General features: G+C 37.1%; 1 non-coding gene across 1 annotated transcript; it reads right to left on the bottom strand.

Moving 5' to 3' along the window:
• Positions 1-293: 293 nt before the first annotated feature.
• On the bottom strand, positions 294-396 carry LOC115942170 (U6 spliceosomal RNA). The gene has a single exon (XR_014147321.1). It is a non-coding gene; the product is annotated as a U6 spliceosomal RNA (small nuclear RNA).
• Between the last annotated feature and the right edge of the window lie 5881 nt (positions 397-6277).

Here is a 6277-nt window from a genome sequence, read left to right as displayed (position 1 = left end):
CATCAATCCAGAGAAGCATACTAAAACAACAGTTGTCAAATTTCTGGGAAAACGATAAAAATAGAAGCCTACGCCCCTGCCCCAGCCTACTTCAGTGAGCCTGGGACTCTATCTGCATTTTTTTTTTTTAACTCTCTAGGGGATGGTGACTCACAATAAAGTTTGAGGACTTTTACAGGTGAGTGAACAGGTTCAGAGTGGGTAATCTATTTGTCCAAGAACTAAAGTAGAAATAAAACTGGAATAATTTGCTATAGTTTGTAAAGTTTTCCAATTCAGTCTTAAATTTTTTTTTTAATATGGAACACTTCACAAATTTGCATGTCATCCTTATGCAGGGGCCATGCTAATCTTCTCTGTATTGTTCCTTTTTTTTTTTTTTTTTTTGGTGCAGAATGGTGGTTTATTAAAGCACGGGGACAGGACCCATGGGCAGAAAGAGCTGCTGCACCGGGGTTGTGAGGGATGTATTGTTCCAATTTTAATGTAAGTACTGACAAAGTGAACACTCAATTCTGTCTTTATAGTGTGTATGAAAAGGCTTTTTTTTTTTTAAAGATTTATTTACTTATTTTAGAGAAAGAGAGAGCAAGCGGAGGAAGAGGCAGAGAGAGAGAATCCAGAATCAGACTCCCTAATGAGCACAGAGCTGACGCGGGGCTCCATCCCAGGACCCCAAGATCATGACCTGAGCCGAAATCAAGAATCGGCCGTTCAACCAACTGAGCTACCCAGGCGCCCCTTAAAAGTCTATTTCTAACGGAAATATGAAGCCATGGTTCTGTTTTAGTCAGTACAATCAATATATACAACCACCTACTCCTCATTTGTTTGAATGAGGAGTGAAGGACAACATCTAAAAATTAGCTGCAATACTTAAAGGAACAAATAACGGTTATAATTTAACATTTAATGCAAATGTCATTCTCTTCATGTGTTCAGCAGATCTGAGCTCAAAATAGACTGTATACTAAAAGAAAATAATGAGGGAGAATAACATTTAAATTTTCAATTCTGTAAAACTACAGGAGACTGAGAAATATTACTCTTTACCACCTGCTTTGTATTTTATAGCAAAAAATATATACTATTGGAACAGAATAGAGACCCCAGAAATAAACCTACAATTATATAGTCCAATCTATGATAAAGGAGGCAAGAATATACAATGGGGAAAAACAGTGTTTTTAATAAATGGTGCTGGAAAAACTGGACAGCCATACGTAAAAGAATGAAACTGGTCTACTTTCTAATACCATACCCAAAATCAAGCTCAAAACAGATTAAAGACCTAATCATGAGACTTGAAACTATAAAAAATCTTAGAAGAAAACACAGGCAGTAATTTCTCTGACATCAGCCATGTCAACATTTTTCTAGATATGTCTCCTGAGGCAAGGGAAACAAAAGCAAAAATAAACTATTGGGACTACACACACACACACAAACTTTCACACTGCAAGGGAAATCATCAATAAAACAAAAAGACAACCTATACTGAATGGGAGAAGATATCTGCAAATAACATATCCTATAAAGGGTTAACATATCCAAAATAAAGAACTTATAGAAGTGAACATTAAAAAAACAAACAATCCAATTAAAAAATGGGCAGAGGACCTGAGTAGACACTTTCCCAAAGAAGATATACAGATGGCCAACAGACACATGAAAAGATGGGAACATCACTCATCAACAGGGAAATGCAAATCAAAATCACAATATCACTTCATACCGTCAGATGGCAAAAATCAAAAAGACAAGAACAAGTGTTGGTGAGGATGTGGAGAAAAAGGATCCTTGTGCACTGCTGGTCAGAGTGCAAACTGGTGCAGCCACTGTGGAAAACAGTATGGAGGTTCCTCAAAAAATTAAAAATAGAACTACCATATGATCCAATAATTCCACTATTGGGTATTTATCCAGGGAAAACAAAAACAGACTTGAAAGGATATACGCACCCCTATGTTTATTGTAGTATAATTTATAATAGCCAAGACATGGAAGTAACCTAAGTGTCCATTAATAGGCAAATGGATAAGGAAAATGTGGTGCATATATATATGCACACCACATATACATAATGGAATATTACACAGCCATAAAAAAGATGAAATTGTGCCATTTGAGACAACATGGATAGATCTAGAGGATATGATACAAAGTAAGTAAAAATACAAATACCATGTGATTTCCTTCATAAATGGAATCTTTAAGAAAGTGAATAAACAGGGGCACCTGGGTGATTCAGTCAGATGGGCATCCAACTCGGTTTTGGCTCAGGTCATGATCTCAAGGTCATGAAATTGAGCCCCATGTGAGGCTCCCGCTCAGCAGAGTCTGCTTGTCCCTCTCCCTCTGCTCCTCCCCCTGCTCTCTCTCATAAATAAAAATAAAATCTTAAAAAAAAATGAATAAACAAATAAATTAAAAAAAACAGAATCAGAACTATAAATACAGAGAACAAAATGATGACTGTCAGAGGGCAAGGTGGGTGGGGGGTTGGGCAAAATGGGTGAAGGGGAGAGAGGGATACAGGCCTTCAGGTCTGGAATGAGTAAGTCGGGAATAAAAGGCAGAGCAAAATGAATATAGTTAATGATACTGTAATAGTGATGTAACGGGACGGAGGGTGGCTACACTTGTGGTAAACATAGCATAGTGTACAAACTCGTCAAATCACTAAGTTGTATACCTGAAACTAATGTAACATTGCATGTCAACTACACTCAAATAAAAAAATAACAATAAAATAACTAAAAAAAAAAAAACAACCCTGAGATACAAAGAGGTTGAGGCAAAAAAAAAAAATAGGTATTATTCCAAAGGTACTACTCAATAAAGACTAATTAGGAAAGCAGATGCTAGAGCCTAGACCTTGGTGCTAAGTTTAGATTTTGATTTAAAGGTGTTATTTTGCAGGGCGCCTGGGTGGCTGAGCCAGTTAAGCACCTGCCTTCGGGTCCTGGGATCGAGCCCTGAGTCTCCCTGCTCATCGGGGAGTCTGCTTTTCCCTCTCCTTCTGCCCCTCCTCCCCGACTCGTGCTCTCTCTCTCTAGCTCTCTCTCTCTGTCTCTCCAATAAATAAATAACATCTTAAAAAAAAAAGAGCGAGATGTTATTTTGGGGTGCCTGGGTGGCTCAGTCAGTAGAGCATGCAACTCTCGATCTCAGGGTTGTAAGTTCAAGCTCCACATTGGGTGTAGAGATTACTTAAAAATAAAATCTTAAAAAAATAATAAAAATATAAAAAGATGTTATTTTTGCAAATGAATGAAAATAAAACCCTTCAACAACAGAGGATCTGGGAAATTATGGATGCCCCACCTACCACTTACATACTTTATGAATTTTAGTAGAACCTTGTAGATGTAATGATCTACTTTATATTTCTAACTTACATTAAAACATCTTTTTGCAGTGACCTCAACCACATGTTCTTGCTGAGCTAAGGTCAGAGTCCATTTCAAAACTTTTCTTTCTGTTCTTTTATCAAGGGTCTTTCTAGAATCCATGTGAGAAAGAACAAAAACAAAACCAAACAAAAACAAAAACACTTTGACCTCTGCCTGACATCACAGCCAAAAATTAGAGGTGGATCACAGAGTTAAATGTGAAAGTTAAAACTGTAATAAACAACGGAGAATATCTTCATGGGCTGAATACAAATTTCTTCAACAGAAAGAAAAAAGTACTAACTATAACATTAAATAATAATATTGTATCTTTTTTCTTAACCAAAATTCTCAGCTTCTATAGGCATTATTTACTCACTGCTTTATCCTATAATATATAGGAAATATTTTCTAATTTACAATACCAATGTTACAACTAACAATGCATGAGGTTTACATTTTTTCCAGTTCTTTTTTCCTTTAAATATATTCCATTAAGATTGGACAGTCTGCATAGGTGTTCAAAAATAATTTGAAATAGGTCTTTTCTCTATACGGCTATTTTCACAATTTGATATAGGTAGGTTCTTTTGTTTTCAATTTTAGGGTTCGCTTTTTTCTTTTTACTCTGATGACATTTTCCAATATACAGAAGGTTCAAAAGTCAAAACTAACTGAAAAGGTATACTCTGAGAAGTCTTGCTTCCATTCTTCTCGCCTCTACTTCTCCATTTTATTTCACACTGTATAGGTGTTTCTGTTCTAAGTCTCTGATTTCTTATTCCAGTGTTTACTTTTTTGCAAAAATAACAAACACATTCGTATTTTTCTTTTCTTTTAAAAATACCATCTTCTATATGCTTTGCTTCATTGCAGAGTACTCTAATGCTTTGCAGAATATTTACAATTTAATTTTATTACCTAATTACCAATTTAATTTTTTTACCTATTTTTAATTTATACTCAGAGAGAACAGTTATATAAACATTAGCCATCATTAGCACACTGTTACCTTCAGTCCACGCAAGGCCCTCTCCTTTTTCCTTCTTCCCTGATCTTCATTCCCATTTTCCTCCCCACAAAGGTACACACTTCAGTGGTTTTTTTCCAACAACCAACTCTCCAGATACCAACTAGGTGTTTAATAATTCAATTCAGTGAACACCCTATCTACCTGGAGTTGGCATTAGATCCCACCACCAGTGAAAGGAGCACAGTCCCATAAGACTGTCCCCACTTCAGGGCGCCTGGGTGGCTCAGTTGGTTAAGCGACTGCCTTCGGCTCATGATCCTGGAGTCCCGGGATCGAGTCCCGCATCGGGCTCCCTGCTCGGCGGGGGGTCTGCTTCTCCCTCTGCCCTCTCGTGCTCTCTGTCTCTCATTCTCTCTCAAATAAATAAAATCTTTGAAAAAAAAAAAAAAAAGACTGTCCCCACTTCAGATGGCAATCCCAAATCCTAGGCCACCCTTACCAACTGGCTATAAATTGGGGATTCCCATGACCCTTCCTCAGGTTTAGTATCTTGGAGTGGCTCACAGAACTCGGGAAAATACATGCTTGCCAGTATATTATAAAGATACTCAGGAACCCCCAAAGAGATGCATAGGGCCTAACATGAAGAAAGGGGTATTTTTGTAATGTGTAAGCCCTCTTTTGGCTGTGTTACCCTCCCAGCACCTTGATATAATCACCAACCTGGAAGCTCTCCAGCTCTGTTATGTAGGTTTCATTACTTAGGCATTACTGATTAAATTATTGGCCACTGGTGATTGAACTCAATTTCTAGGCTCTCTCCACTCCCTGGAAATTTAGGGGTGGAACTGAAAGTTCCAGTCCTCAACCTTCTAATCATGCCTTGGTCTTTTGGCAATCTGCCCCATCCTGAAGCTTTTCTAGTGGTCCCCAGCACACGAGTCATCTCATTAGCATACAAAAGACACTCCTACCACTTCAAGGGTTTTAGGAGCTATGGCCCAGAAAACTGGAACAAAGATCAAATAGTTATTTCCAATTATAGTACACCTCTCTAATGTTGAAATATGACCTTAAATTGTATACATGTATCTTTGTATTATATATTTTGTTGTTCTGTGTTGCTTTTTAAAAAAACTTTGTTAAGTACAGCAAATACAGAAAACTGCAAAAATCACAAGATAGACCCTTGCTCACCATCCTAGCAACGGCCCATGTGCTCCTTCCAGTTACAACCTCCTTTCTACTCCCAAGAATAACTATTATCCCGATGTTTATAATTACTTCCTTTTCAGTGTTATCACCTAAGCACACATCCCTATGCACTGTAGTTTTGCCTGTTTTCCTTTGTATTTTTTTTGTAATGTGTGTCTTAGGCATCTTTTTACCTAGAGTCCCCTTTCTCTTTTATTTTTCCCTTTTTCCAGAAATTTATTGCTTGAAGTATCACATTAACTGTCCTATCATTTCCCATAATCTGCATTTTGTTGGATGTATTATGTGAAATAATATTTTAACTTTTTTTTTTAAAGATTTATTTATTCATTTTAGGCGGGGAGGGGCAGAGGGAGATAATCCCCAAGCTGACTTCCTGCTGAGCCGCTCCATCTCATGACCTATGAGATCATGAACTGAGCCGAAACCAAGAGCCAGATGCACAACAAACTGAGCCAGCCAGGTGCCCCTGTACTCTGTGGAATAACTTAACATGTTTTTCTGTCTTTCAAGTTTCTGTAAATTGATGGCTGGATCACCTGTGGTCAAAAATTAATGTTTTTCTATTCAACAAAGGTAGTACATACAAATTTGACAGACCAGGAAAAGATATGTGCAATATCTAAATAAAAGAGATTAAAAATAGACTATAAATATTGTATACCAACTACATGTAATAAAAATTAAAAATAAA

Source organism: Leptonychotes weddellii, chromosome 7, assembly GCF_054177405.1.
Source record: "Leptonychotes weddellii isolate Sample4059 chromosome 7, ASM5417740v2, whole genome shotgun sequence".
In the NCBI taxonomy this organism is placed as follows: Eukaryota; Metazoa; Chordata; class Mammalia; order Carnivora; family Phocidae; genus Leptonychotes; species Leptonychotes weddellii.
The sequence above is the reverse complement of the archived record's forward strand: the minus strand, read 5'-3'. Positions and strand labels throughout refer to the sequence as shown.